The 16,264-nt window shown below is 34.5% G+C and overlaps 1 protein-coding gene across 3 annotated transcripts in view; it reads right to left on the bottom strand.

Moving 5' to 3' along the window:
* Positions 1-15,663, bottom strand: part of LOC115212769 (protein lifeguard 1) — a 64,955-nt gene extending 49,292 nt beyond the window's left edge. For all 3 annotated transcript variants that reach the window (XM_036504100.1, XM_036504101.1, XM_029781442.2), the window contains exon 1: positions 15,476-15,663. The gene's annotated coding sequence lies outside the window, so the exon portion shown is untranslated. The remainder of the gene's footprint in view (positions 1-15,475) is intronic.
* Between the last annotated feature and the right edge of the window lie 601 nt (positions 15,664-16,264).

Here is a 16,264-nt window from a genome sequence, read left to right as displayed (position 1 = left end):
GTCACAAGAAGGAAGGTATGCACAGGTGGACTGACTACGTCCCAGGTAGGGCCACGGGTTATGGCCTGACTAGTCTTGCCGGGTCTTCGGATGGTGTTTTTATGTGCCACTGACACAGGTGCCAGATGAGGGAAATTTTATTTAAGAAAAAAACTTGGAATTAGGAATGGCTGTGTGGTAAGAAGTTTGCTTCCTAGCCTGCATGGACCTTGGGTAAGTGTTTTCTACAATAGTCACAAGCTGACCAAAGCCTTATGAGCAGATTTGGTAGACAGAAACTGAAAAAAGCCTGATTGTGTGTGTGCTCCCATAACTTAGCAGTTCAGCAAAAGAGACCAATAGAATAAGTACCAGCCTTAAAAAAAAAATTCAAGTACTGGAGTCAATTCATTCAACTAAAATTCAAGGAGTACTCTAGAATGGCCATAATTAAAGGAGTGAAACAAGTAAAAGATATAAAAATATACCAACTCGTTATGGCTTCTTCACGAAAATTTATTTGATTTGCTGTCAACAAAAGAGATCAATAACTTATTGATTCCCATTCTTGAAATCGACAGAATTTTCACACACACAAAGAAAAAGAAAATAAAAAGTGGCAAAACTAACTAAGCGAACAAGAAAGTCAAATATTAATAAAAAAATTTTTTTTTAAATTCAATTTTCACCACCACCTCCACAAAGTATAGAAAATAATACACTGACAAACTATGTAGTTTCAGAAAATGACTATTCTAAATAAATATTTATACTTAAGTTTGCCAAACATAATAGAAAGGAAAATAAGAATAAAGCAGTTAAAAGCATTGGTTGGGTAGGAAGCCTGTTGTAAACTGAAATCCACCCCCACTCTGGCTTTTTTTTTTTTTGACATATGAAACGGATCTATAATTTCAGACACTGCATGTTGTTGTTGTTATTGTAGTTATAGTTTAAGATAAGATTGGCTGATGTAATTCACACACCAACACATTACTACAACCATATGCCTGCCACAGATGCACTGTTTCTTCTCCATGACTTTTCTACTGATTCTACCAACGGCCTGTTCTACTCAAGACTAGTTTTTTAGCTAGATAAACACTCCTGCAACTTTCTGGAATGCTCAACCAACCCAAGATTTTTATTTGGGGAGGGGAGGGTTACTTTTTTTTTTTTTTGCTTTTGAAATGCTGGCCTACAAATAGTACAACTCAACAAATCTGCATCCATCTCAACAGTCATGGATGGTCTACATAATAGATGGGTACTGATTCCACCTCTTTTGACTAACACAAGTGCTTATACTGGCTGCAGTCATTGGATTGCAGCCATAATGGAATACCAGCTTGAAGGACTTTTAGTCAGTCATATTGACTCCAGTACTTATTTTAGTGAACTCCTTTTGGCACACTGCTAAGTTAAGGGACAGAAACACATAAGGTGCTTTTTTCAAGTGATGCTAACACAAAGACAAGTACAGATAAACATACAAACACATTTATGAGAGGCTTCTACAGTTTGTGGCTACTAATTTCACTCACGAGGTATTGGTTTGCCTAAGGTTATAAAGGACGCTTGCCCAAGATATCTACATTGACATTGAACTTGAGACCAGATGTATGAAAAGCTAACTTCTTAACCACTCAGATAAAATAACATAAAATAAACAGCAAAACTGATGAAATAAATCTAAGAATTGAACCATTTAATTACTTTTTTTTTTTAATAGATAATAGCTCAATCATATTTTAACCCGTTAGCATTCAGATTACTTTGTCAAATGTAATGCTTAGTTTTTGAATTAATTATGCATTATATCATAGCTTCAAAATCTTCATGATGTAGGATAGGTGTGAGAGGGTGGATCTGATCAATTTGAATACAAAACAAGTAGAATATTTGGGCTGAATATGGCCTGTTTAACCCTTTAGCATTTAAAACAGCCATATCCAGCCCAAATATTTTATTTGTTTTATGCACAAACCAGCCAGATCCAGTTTCTCAACCCACCCAACAATGTCATTCTAAAGATTACTATCGCATCATTGAAAACTTGAAGCCACAAGATAACACATGGTTATTTTGATAGAGTAATCTGAATGCTAAGTGGGGTTAATGAGATGCTAGACAATGACCCAAGAGAAGCAAATGAGTTATAAATATGTCTGTGTGTGTATATATATATACATGTATGTATACATACATACCCACATACATACATAATGAATACTAAAAAGAACTAAAATAAAACTGTCTCCGGTATACCTCTGCTCATTATTTCTTATCTGTAAAGTTATGATCTGCTCTGGCCTACTGACACTCACTGGACTATGCACTTTTGTTTCTTCATTGCACCAGCTTATTCATAATCAACTGTATATCACCTGTAAGTGCATTTTCCCCCACTAGAATGCTTTCTCATTGAAAAAATTAAAAAAAACCTTATCTGTATAGTCATCCTCCAATCACTTACCAGCCTGAATCCAGATTGAACATAACACTAACTACATTCATATATCTCTTCAATCCATTCTAATATATTTCTTTATTGGCCACAAGGGGCTAAACATAGAGGGGACAAACAAGGACAGACAAAGGGTTTAAGTCGATTATATCAACTCCAGTGCGTAACTAGTACTTTATTTATCGACCCCAAAAGGATGAAAGGCAAAGTCGACCTCGGCGGAATTTGAACTCACAACGTAACGACAGACGAAATACCGCTATGCATTTCGCCCGGCCTGCTAACGTTTCTGCAAGCTCGCCGCCTAAAGACTGAACACATTATGGGAAATGCTTTTCCTCTACAAACTCAAAAGTATGTGTGTAGGCATTTATTTATATATATATATATATATATATATATATATATATATATATATATATATACACATGTATGGGTACAGGATGTCACCAATGGTGCAAATAACATGAAACACACAAACAACGAGAAAATGGAAAACAGGACAAGTAGAGACAGAGAAAGGACGCTTCATCAGTTGTTGGCTGTCTATCTACTACTCATTATGAGCACTCAACGACAATGAGTCTTCAAAGACAGTTGCTCCCATAAATTCTAAAATAAGATTTAGGATTTACAGTGGGTCAAAGTTAAGAACAAAAATATGACAGAGGAGACATACAAGGAAACCGATATACGTATGTGTGTGTGTATTCTTTTATTTCCCTACTTGTTTCAGTCATGTGACTGGCCGTGCTAGAGCACCACTTTTAAGGGTTATTTTAATCAAAGAAATCAACTCCAGAACTTATTCTTTGTAAACCTAGTACCTATTCTATCAATCTCTTTTGCCAAACCACAAAGTTACAAGGATGTAAGCACACCAACATCAGTTGTCAAGTGATGGAGGGGGAGAGACAAACACAGACACATAAATATATACATACATGATGGGCTTCTTTCAGTTTCTGTCTACCAAATCCATTCACAAGGCTTTGGTCACAAGTCTTCAGTCAGCCTGAGACTATAGTAGAAGACACTTGCCCAAGGTGCCACACAGAGACTGTATGTTTATAAACATATATTGTGTGTAAATATATATATTGGGTTGGTGCATAATTATTACGGCTCTTTTCAACAAATTTTGCTCAACAAAAACAATAACAACATGTAACAAAAACATCTTTAAATGATTATTCCGGAGCATATTCACCATCTACTTCAATTACTGCTTCCCACTTGCTTGGCAGACGGTCAGACCGTCATTTAAGGATGTTTTGTTAAATATTGTTATTGTTTTTGTTGAATAAAATTTGTTGAAAAAAGCCGCAATAATTAAGCACCAACCCAATATATATATTTAAAAGCAGTTCATTTATTCATTCATTTAATGTCCATTTTTCCATGTTAGCATGGGTTAGATGATGTACATGAAGCAGAATTGTACAGCTGGATGCTCTACATGTCATCAACCCTTATCTGTTTCAAGGAATTTCTTATTTCACAGATCTTCAAAAGTGCAGCGGGATAGGCTATCATGTCAGCAAGGTATGTAAATATATCACCATTTCATTCAAGCAAAAGCAAAGGATGTCAACATTTGCACACACAACAGGCTTCCAACAGTTTCCGTCAACCAATTTCATTCACAAGACCTCAAGCTACACTAATAAACCCATATCATAGTTTTATGCTAGTATCCGAGTGAAGGTTAATCCAAGTGCATTCAGCAATTTTCTGCAGTGACAAAATAGTGTTGGAATTGGTGATTGTTACTGTTAGCCCCCAGTCAGTCTTGACTGACTTCTAAGTAGACAGATGTGTATATAGGTACAATCTAGATCTATAGCTTTGCTTATGCCATATCTATCACTTCCAAACAAATACGACTTGGTAGTATATACCATACTTTCGTTCCTGCTGATGTTGACTTTGCTTTTCATCTTTTCAGGGTCGATAAATTAAGTACCATTTGTGTACTGGGGTCAATCTAACTGACTGACCTCCTCACCCAAAATTTCAGGCCTTGTGTCTAGAATAGAAAAGAATATAACATACTTTCGCTAATTGTTTAACCCTTTCATTACAAACCCGGCTGAAACCGCCTCTGGCTCTGTAGTACAAATGTCTTGTTTCCATAAGTTTTGAATAAATATCTTCTACCAACCCTTAGTCACAAGTTATGTTCCTAACACTATCTTAATGATAACTAAGTTATTTTACTAAATTTTTTGTTATATTTAAAGTAATTGAAAGAAACACAAAGCATCTCAAAATAAATACAGTAACGAAAGTACAAATGTAGTCACAAGCAGACATCATTCGCCCTCCACCCCCAACCCAACCCACCTTTGACCTAATGGAACATTGAAGATGTGAGAGCTGAAAGGAGAGAGAGCTGCACCAACACTTACCTGATTGCTATTTTCAGCTGAGTAGACTGGAATAATGTGAAATCAAGGACACAGCACATCACCAGGTCCAAGAATCGAACCTGCAATGCCATGATCGTAAGCACAACACTAACCACTAGGCTATGCACCTTCACCGGATCGCATATTTAAACTGGTAGTGGTTGATTACATGTGGTACAGTGTTGCAACCAGGGCATGTTGCTTTCCTTCCTTCCCACTATCTTGTCTGTTTCTGCATGCTTGTACATTTTGGTGGTGGCCACATTAGAGAGAAAAAAAAACAGTGAAGTCAAGCTGACAAGGAAATTTATGCAGTTGCTGACTCACTACTTAACCATATAAAAACAAGCGAACATACCAGATAACTCAGACCCAGGTCTCATAGGTCAGAAAAGAGTGGATGGTCTGAGTCTAAATGTAGGTCAGACAAAGAATTATTAATGGAAACCGTAGCAGTTTAACAAAATTGGAATTGGTAACTTAGCACAGCGTCTAAGTTAAAGTGAACCATCAATATCATCTTTGCTTTACATTCAGAGAGAGAGAGACTCAGCAAATCAACTCAGATTAATACCCACCCAGAAACCATTGTATGGATTTATTGATTTAGGTATTAATTTTAAATCCACAGATACTACACTTTTCTACCAGTATATACAGAACACTTTAATACTGAAAGAGAGAGACAGTAAACATTAGACCTGATATGTACTTTATTTACTATTGTACAATGTAAATATCAATTAAGATACATACAATAGACCTACAATAGAGTAATGTAGATATTAATTGTCTTCCTGCTGTAAAACATCTGCAGGTGTCTCGGTAGCAGTTAGCAGACCAAGCATTTGTTGACCTGGAGAAGGCCTTTGACTGGGTAGCACAAAATGTCACTGGTTGGTCACTAAGAAAATTAAACGTACAAGAATTGAATAGTTTATGAGGGCCATACAAGCCTATGCAAAGAGGAGTGATGTCTGCAAGGTGACAGCAATGAATGTAGCATGCAGGAAGGTGTCCAAGATTTGTTTCTTGATATGGAGTTCAAAAACTAAGCTGTCCAAGAGAACTCAAAGATTTTAATGACCTAGTTCTCAAACCCAAGTAAGTCAAAGAATTAGAGAAAATTTTCTAAATATAGAATAAAATAAAAGGGGGTCTAAAAGTAAACCATGGAAAAATGAAATCTGAGACAGCAAGAAAGACTACAGAACTCTACCAGATGCAATGTAGCTGGTCATAACCATACACAGAATAAGAGTGGGAAGGAAGTCAATACTGGTTATTCCAAAGGAATGACTAAAGAGTGATCTGTCTTGTTTCAAACCAACACCAGTTGTCAAACAGTGTAGAGGACAAACCCAAACAAACACACACACACACACACACACATTATATATATATATATACATATAATGTATGTACATATGTAGGGTAGTATGTTACATTTTTGGTATGGTTTCTATGACTGGATACTCTTCCAAATGACATAATTTAGAAAACAATGAATTTAGTAAAATCCTTCTGACATTGTTAAGCTGATGTTTGGAACATAGTTAACATGAATGGTAAGTTTTAATCATTTAAAAACAGGAAGTAGGTATCATAGAAAGAACCAAGGCTAGTATCAAAAGAGTTAAAGGCACTCCTCTGAGATTTCAGTTTATAAACCAAGACATTTTCATATGGGCAAAGAGACATTTCCATCATATATCACTTATGTCTGAACATTCATTATATTTTGAAATTCCTATTAACCATTGTAAGCCAATTAACTCCACATCCTTGTACGAGAATATAAGTGGATAGTTATAAGCAACACCTTTGTTAAAAATAAAATAATTCATGTTGGAAATGGTTGTGGTGTTAGTTGCAGGAGACAGAGTTGGAAAGGAGTTGAAGAAATTTATTAGTAAGAAAGGGTTCTTTACATGAAAGACTACGAAACAAGTGTTACTACTACATATTACTCAGAAATGGGCACTAATTGTAGAGAGATTGTATGAAGATTAGATAGAAATTAGCAGTAAGGGAGTGGCTGAAGTGTACAGGAGAGATAACAATTTGAATGGACAATGCTGGTTAGATATACTATTAGATAATCCTGAGGACCTAGTGTGCTTGAAGTAGTTTCCCAGAAATATAAAGGAAACATCTTAAATAACCATATGTATTCAGTGAACAGAGCCAACTCACACAACAAACTAAAGTGTAATGAGAGTATATTGACAAAGGGTGGTATCATAAAATAGAATCAAATCAAGTTACAATCTGAGTCAATTAAATGAATGCATCACAAAATACACATGCTATCAATAGTCTTGTGACTTCAATAGAAACAAGAAAATAGACAGTGGAAAACTAGTGACATGACTTGGACAAGATCCAAAACTAAGACCTTCATCAAACTAATGCTGAAAGAACTGTCAAAGCAGACATGCAGTTATTGATTAGTTTGACTTGTAACAACAAAAATATAACAAACAAAACAGGCAGAAAACAAAACAATTGTCTCATTACATTTGATTGCAGATTTATCTGTAACCACAGCAATGACCTCTTGAAACAAAACTGTAATTTTCTTTAATGGTTATGCACGGATATGTTAGGACGAGTGTCCATTATCATTGTTGATATAGTCATAATGTCTCAACCATTGAAGCCTCTGGCCTACTCGAAGCGTCTGTTTGGTAACACTCATACCAGAGACATTCCTGCTATGGACAACAGAATGCTGATCTACCCTAGTGGATGTAATAAAGGGTTCAAATGTGTACAGCAAGACTTTGCAGAGTCATTAATGTATTAGATGAAGTGCAATATGGTATCTGTTCCAACTCTGCATTCAGAGTTCAAATTCTGCCTGTGTTAACTTTACCTATGATCCTTTCAGAGTTAATAAAAAGTACTAATTAAAACAATGGATTAATAGGAATGTAAGAATGTTCAATTGAATGCCTTGTGATATTTGTTCTGGATCCCTGTCTTCTAACTTCAAATCCCACTATGGATTAATTAGGTGACAGGCTTAATCAACTGCCTGGTTTAACCCTTTAGTATTTAAACCAGTCAAACATACTGGCCAGAACAAGTCTCATGTCTACCCTAAGTTATTCTAAAAATAACAATCGTGCCACTGAAAAAAAAAAAAAAATCTAAGCTATAACACATGGAGGCACATGGCCTAGTGGTTAGAGCAGCAGACTCACAGTCAAGGGATTGTGGGTTAGAATCTCATACTGAGCAATGTGTGTATTTATGAGCAAAACATCAAAGTTCCACACAGCTCCGGCAGAAGGTAACAGCGAACTTCTACTGACTTTCATCACAACTTTCCTTCACTCTTTCCTCCTGCATCTAGCAGCTCACCTGCAACAGACTGGTGTCTCCCATCCAGGTGAGGAACCTATACACCAATGAAGTCAGAAAACCAGCCCTTATGAGCCAGGAATGGCTCAAGAAGGAACAAACAACAGCAACACATGAAATAATGCATGATTAATTCAAAACACACATATATATATATATATATACACACACACAACGGGCTTCTTTCCGCACCCATCTACCAAATCCACTCACAAGGTTTCGGTCAGCCTGGGTTGATACCTATTTTAGAAATACTTTGAAACGTTCCAGAAATAAAAACAAGAAACCAAAGGCTATAGAAGACACTTGCCCAAGGTGCCACGCAGTGGGTCTGAACCCGGAACCATGTGGCTGGGAAGCAAGCTTCTTACCACATGGTGCCATGCAGGGGGACTGAACCCGTCTTACCACACAGCCACGCCTGTGCCTATTCTTACCACACAGCCATGCTTTGTCATCAGTTGTATATGGTCGCTTATCTGCAAGAAATTCTATCTGAATCTCTCTTTAAAACTACTGGCTGAAGTGGAGAAGGCATTGGGTAACATAGTCCTAGATACACTGCACTTGGCTGAGGGGATGGGATGGTTATGGCTGGAATACCTTTGATCAAAGAGCTGCTTCAGAGCTGACCAGAGGCTAAAAAACAAAATGTAGTTTATAGCCTCCCATGACAAGTGTTTATATAGCTATTAAACGAAGAAAGAATTTGCTATTCCAGTTAATTACAATTAATTTTTTTTTTCTCCTTTGAAGATGGATGGCTTAGACATGCAAAATCCTAGGCTACCATAGAACTGAGAGCAATCTGACTAAAATGGCATTTGTTAATAAGCTTAATCATCAATAACGATTATGCTAATGTCGTAAAGCATAATAGTAATTAAGCCCATGCTAGAGACATTAGTATAATAACGTAAGAATTGTTAATGGGTTGTTTCTTATTTTAGTAACACTTCGAAACGCTCCAGAAATAAAAATGAGAAACCAAATTAAAAATTAAGTGTACTTATGTTTATGCACTACTATAAGAACAGGTTCGTTATGTCTTATAATAATAGGAAATAACAGAAAGACCTATGAATTGACTGGATAGCCATGGCTAGAACGCTTTTGAGTTATTTCAGATTGAATTATTAAAGACAGTAAAATTTAAAGTATATGTCTTCGTAGAAACGAGTATACACAAACTAAGTGCAGCGTATAAAAAATAAAAGGTACGTATTTCAGCTTCACTTTTTAATCATTTCGACGTGTCACTAAAATAGAAACAAACCCTACCAATGCTGTTTAAACATTAAAAAAAAATTACGTTTTTTTTTTTAAATTAAATATATTTCAATAAATTATTTGGAAATAATTCTTAGATTTTCTATGAAATTTCTCCAAATTTTCATCGTATTTGTTGTTCAGCTCAAAGTGAGAGTTGATCAAGCAGACCCCATCATGACCAACCTGCTTTTTATTTTTTTAACATTGAACTGTTTTTCTCTTTCTCTCAAGATATGGTGCACTATCAGAAGATTCTGCAGCTATTACTAGCACTTCAGAAAAAAACACGTAATCAGAGTCAGTAGCACTGAAAACATGATTTGGAGAAAGAAGCAAGCAATTGCGTAAATGGTTTAGAGTGATGGGGTGGGAGAATAAATTTCACATCTCTCCTATATGTTAATAGTGAAAATTTAAAATTATTCCAATGGGTAAAATATGCCAATAAACAAGGGACCTGGTTTAGAATTTTTACAATACGAATAAAAAAAAGAAATAGATATTTGCTAGGTAAAAAAGATTAACAAGTACAATGCTTATTCGTTCAACAAGGTAAGTCTTCCCTTGCTGTCATACAGGCAGCTTTTTTAATCACAGGTTAACACAGAGTAGACTTACGACCAAAGGAATTGCGGCACAACTATTTAGGGATATCTATAGTTACATAATCCAATGGTCCCTCTCTTAAAATAAAAAATGTGATTTGAGGGATTTAGCTGATGCTATTTCGAACTACAGAATCTCCATCTAGCATGGCATGATTTTATATGTTTTGTTTTCAATTCCGCAGTTAAGTTGAAATAAAAATATAAATCCATCGTTGTCCTTTCTTTCATGAAATACCACATCGTTTAAATACAGATAAAAAAAAATCTTATAGAGAAATATTAACAAACGTGGACAAACGTAAACCACAAAAATTATCTATATCACGTCTTTTGATTAATTTCGTTTCAATTTTGAGTTGTAGTTTCTTTTTCACTGATAAGAAAAAAAAATGAATAAACGTCACAACTTCACATTTTTTTCTCTTTCTAATTTGAAAGATGTATATGACACTGAGAGAAGAAATTCTACGATTAAATATATCTAGAAGTTTCAGTGCTGAATTCATTAACCTAGTAATATCAGTTGAACCGCGTAAACGTATTTTTAAATTTTTTTCATCTGCTTATTTTTACTTGATCTATCAATAGATACAAATCAATAGTCGCTAATCGAACTACGATATTAGGCTTCGAAATAACGAAAGTATAAATGCGATGGAGCTTCTACGAAGCCGCACGACTAGCTAGAAATAGTACTGTCTTAAATGGGCAAAAAAAAAAACAAAAAAAAAAAGGAAGGGTCACATTGAATAATGTAATTCAATACAATTTTTAAAAAACAGGATAGTCACGACTGGAACACTTTTGGATATAGTTCTGCTGGATCAGAGCAGACCAGAAGTTAGAAATATTCAGTCAAGTAAGAAATAGCTGAAACAGTGGAAATGAAGAGAAATAGAACGAACTACACTTTTCGAGCTTTGGGGGAAATAACTGATACAATAGTTAATCATAATTTAAATTATTCCTTTAACTGTACAAATATTTATTTGGTAACCCATAATACAGTGAACCATGTAGAAATATCAGCTAAAATTGTTAAACGCAATTAATCCTATACCTAATGCAAAATAACAAGTGTTCCGCAAACCAAGGGCTCACACTAAGCTTTATTGGTTCTTATTAAAGTAACTCAAGTTTGAAATGTATGATAAAATTTTAAAAAGGAAGGGTGGTCTACAATGTTAATTACACTTTTTCTGTGAATTAATTAGTGATATGGTAAACACCTGAAGAATAAGGACAAAAGAGGTGAAAGTCAGTCCCATCATTAGTCAATTTAAATCCTAGCAACTTGAGAAAAGACAGAAATTCCAAAGAGATATCATTTCAGAAAAGTATTTCGTTTGAGGATCTGGAGGGCAGTTGAAAGTAAATAGGAGAGACGTGTGTAGTAAGTGGCATTGTGTAACATCAGATCAACCCTGATCCAGCTGACCTATAATAGAGTTCCAACCATGCTCAACTTGTTTTATTTATTTATTTATTTTTTTTGTCAGGCATTGTTTATCTAAGACTATATATTTGGATCTCCATATATTTCAATACAGTCCTCTCTTTTTCCATCAGATTGTCATGTGAAACATTTTCAACAAGTGCATGTCAATAAATGTAGGAGGAAGTAAAATTCAGGAAAGAAAAAAACTAGAAAATACAAGCCTACTAAATAAGAAATTTATTTGAAGAACTACAAAATTATTTCCAAATAAACTTAAGTAATCCTATTCCTATAAACGACCCGGCAGTGGAGACATTAATTCTAAAGAAAAGTTATATTCATAAATGTAGAGTTGAATAAAAAGATATAGTACAACATTTTATGGGCAGGTAAGACAAAATACTTAAACGGAGCACGTTAATTGCCACAGTTAGCCTTTCGAGATACTTATGTCCAACACTTAATGTGTTTAAGGACCTCTCTCAAACTGTACACAGTACACACTCCAGATCATTTATTTTACTTTCACTATTGAATATTTTCTTCAAGGTATGATTATAACTTTGTTGGTCTTTCGTTAATATCTTAAATAATACTGAATATTAAAGATTAAATTAAAAAGTATTTACCTAGAGAAAAAGAGACATCAATCTGAAATACGGATTTAAAATGCTGTCGCCGTATACAGCAGTGCCGAATAAACAATTTTCTTTTACTTTTTTAATCTTCAATATTAAATACCGCTTAAATTTATATTTAAATAATATGTAATATCTAAAACAGTAATAAATAACTGATAAATATGGGACCAGAAAACTAATCACACTTTCAAAAAACGGCAAATGATGGAATCGCGATACATATTGGTACCCATTTTATAACGAAAAAAGGTAAGATTCTTTCGATTTATGAACACAAATTGAAAGCAGGAATATTTCTTTTCGTTTTTAGGTTCACCACCACCCCGAACTGCTGACGTAAGAATACGTACACCACTCGTTACCGGCCTAACCCTAGCCCTAAACACCGAGTGTGCGTATTCTTTACCTTCGCCCGCCAAACTATAGCCCATTTTTGAAAAAAAACCCAAAACTGTCAAGAGATGGTTAAAAATAAAACAGAAAAAAAATAGGGGTAAAAATTTTTTAAATTTGAAAAGCAGCTTTTCCGACAAAATTGTAATATCCGTTGTTGAAAACATGGGTAGCTGAAGAAACTTCTAGAGAAGAAAAAAATAGGATACTTGCCAATTCGATACGTCCGCCTAGATGTTGCCGAATAATATCAATATTTCCACTTTCAATTTGATCACAAACCAAAATAATGTCAATTGAGTTTTATAAACTTTAAATTTTGACAGAACGAATATTCTCAACTAGTGTGCGCAATAGTTATTAATTTAGAAGTTTATTTTTGTTAATTAACGAGAATCACAACCACCACTGTTTGACTAAAGAGATAACATACATTACAAGATTTCTAGGGAAAAAATAACCATTTCTTGACCCCTACCACACTACTTGTTTTCCCCTCAATGTTTTTCGATTTCCTGAGTTTTGTTTTATCGCCAACAATAGCCAATGTGGTCGGTCGATTAGCTAGAAACAGTAGCTGTCTTTGGCTAATGCAGTCCTAGATACCCAACAGTAAGACGGGACGGTCACAGATGGGATATCTCTTAATATGAACCTGTTGATTGAAGTTTATAAGAGATAGAACAAATGAGTGAACCTATAGAACATAGGCGCAGGAGTGGCTGTGTGGTAAGTAGCTTGCTTGCCAACCGGGTTCATTCCCAATGCGCGGCACCTTGGGCAAGTGTCTTCTACAAGAGCCTCGGGCCGACCAAAGCCTTGTAAGTGGACAGAAACTGAAAGAAGTCCGTCGATTATATATATATATATATATATGTATGTATGTATGTGTGTGTGTACGTTTGTGTGTCTGTGTTTGCCCTCCCCCTCCAACATCGCTTGACAACCGATGGTAGTGTGTTTACGTCCCCGTAACTTAGTGGTTCGGCAAAAGAATACCGATAGAATAAGTACTAGGCTTCCAAAGAATAAGTCCTGGGGTCGATTTGCTCGACTAAAGGCGGTGCTCCAGTATGGCCGCAGTCAAATGACTGAAACATGCAAGAGAGATAAAAGTGACAAGTTGGAGTTTAGAAAGATGACAATCCCACAAAAATATCTCACCACGTGCTTTGATAGTACATGTATTTAATATTTACCCCAAGAGTAAAAAAGGGGAGTGAGAGACAGGTTATATATATATATATATATTAGAAGAAATGAGGTACTCAGAAAATCGGATGGTTTATATTTACAGATATTATATATCTGTAAATATAAACCATCCGATTTTCTGAGTACCTCATTTCTTCTAATATAAAATACCTGTACATCATCTCCAAACCTTCCAATATATATATATGTGTGTGTGTGTATAAACATTTAGAGTGATATATGCCAAAAATAATTTGGCAATAAATCATTAAAGAAGAATAAGATCACAAATACATTTTAAAACTCTCATAAACACAACTCTAAAACAAAACCATATAAAGCATAGAAACCCACCGCGGATAATCCTCTACCATAAAAACGACCATCTTTCAAGAAGACATATATATCTATAAATATACACACGCACATATTATGACACAGTTTCATTGAAATCAGTTTTGCTGAGTTAACGTAAAGACATTTTAGTCGAAGATTATCACAAGTTAATTATCCTAAGGTAATTCATAACATATTTTTAATTACCTAATACTGAACAATAATTATGTTAACATCCATAAATCGTAACGTTTATTATCAAGTAACAACAAGAGCAAAAATTCTTTTAGCTGAATTCTGGACGCGGTGTTGACGCCAACATATTTATCTAATGTAAATAAAAAAAAAAACTTATTGCGTTCTGGAATTACACTTGGTGGAAAAGACAAAATGAAAATATGATGAAAGGCGACGGAATGTGTATGAATCGAAGGCTTTTTCTTTCGTCATTACTGAATATTGTCGCACTAATAAGCGGAACCGTGAAAGCAGCAACGAAAAGCTTGATTCCAACAACAAACATTATATATCATCATTCATTTGCACAATCAAACATGTGAAAATATATATATATATATATATCCATATATAAGTTTGAACTGTCAAATATTTTAATATACTCTCTAGAGTACATATCCTTGCGGGTACATGAGGCGGCGCGATTATTTCAGAGTATACAGTACTCAATATCTACTTACACACATCATATATATATATATATATATATATATATATATGTATATATATATGTGTGTGTGTGTGTGTGTGTGTATATATGTATGTATGTATATTTTCGCGTGAGTGTATACCTGAGTTTGAAGTATAGAGATCCACGTTGAAAAATATCAATATGATGATGACATTATTATTCAAGAAATCGAAAATGTAGCTCTTATACAAAATAAAAGAAACATCAAAGCAAACAACAAATTTAAATTCAAACCAATAAAAAAAGGCATATTTCCTTTATATATATATTTTTTTATCCAGAAATCAAACATTTATTAACCTAATCTAGTAGTAATCGAATATATAAATATTTTAAAAGAATGAAAGAAAGGTGATCGCATAATTTCACCTACAAGAAAATAATAATCTAACGAACTCGAAATAGATATTCGAAAATGAAATTATATATTTATATGTATGTGTACGCGACTAAGAAACCTGTTAATAGTGATAGTAAATTCTAGATATAAATATATTCTGGTTGCAATTTCTTTCATGTTTTCTGCTATGGTTAAGGGGAAAATTCTTTACTGTGTTTCTTTAAACAAAAATATTACGTTATATTTTCTTTCTTCGTTCTCTTGGCTTCAGCTGTTGTTAAGAGGAAAATGTCAAATAAACACATGAGATATACTAACCTTCAATAAAAAAAAAATGATAATATATAAATATAGGCAAGAAGAAAATGGTTGAGATAGAGAATTAGTCCAACACTTGACTTGCGTCTTCTGTCAGGTACAACTGTGTGAAAATGACTAAAATCACCAATCTCTTTCATTCAAAAGAAAGTGGTGTGAGTAGTCTGCCCTTGGGAGAAATAGATTTCTCTTTATTCATGTTATGATGCTAGAGGGCGCCACACAGCAAAATTACTGATTTACGTATGAGAGAGAGAGAGAGCGAAAGAGAGAGTACGTGCGTGTTTGTGTATATTATGTATATTTATATTTATATGTATGTATGTATACGTGTTGGTTGAGGAAATTGTTTATATTGGAAAGGGAAGAAAAACTACATTTGTTGCACACTCACACACACGCATATATATATATATATACATATACATATACATACATATGTGTGCACAATGGTCGACTTTGCCTTTCATCCACTCGGGGTCGATAAATAAAGTACCAGTTTCGCACTGGGTCGATGTAATCGACTTAATCCCTTTGTCTGTCCTTGTTTTCCCCCTCTATGTTTAGCCCCTTGTGGGTAGTAAAGAAATATATATATATATACATATATATACATACACACACATGTATATATATACATATACATATACATATGTGCACACATGCACATATAGAGAGAAGGAAAAGAGAGAGAGAGAGATTGTGTTATTGGTTCTTGGAAAGGACTAATCAGATAATGCTTTTTGGTACTGCCTCTCATGACACTTACACCTAACGACAGTCACTATG

Source organism: Octopus sinensis, linkage group LG6, assembly GCF_006345805.1.
Source record: "Octopus sinensis linkage group LG6, ASM634580v1, whole genome shotgun sequence".
Lineage (NCBI taxonomy): Eukaryota > Metazoa > Mollusca > Cephalopoda > Octopoda > Octopodidae > Octopus > Octopus sinensis.
Note: the sequence above shows the minus strand (reverse complement) of the source record. Positions and strands in the feature narration are given on the sequence as shown.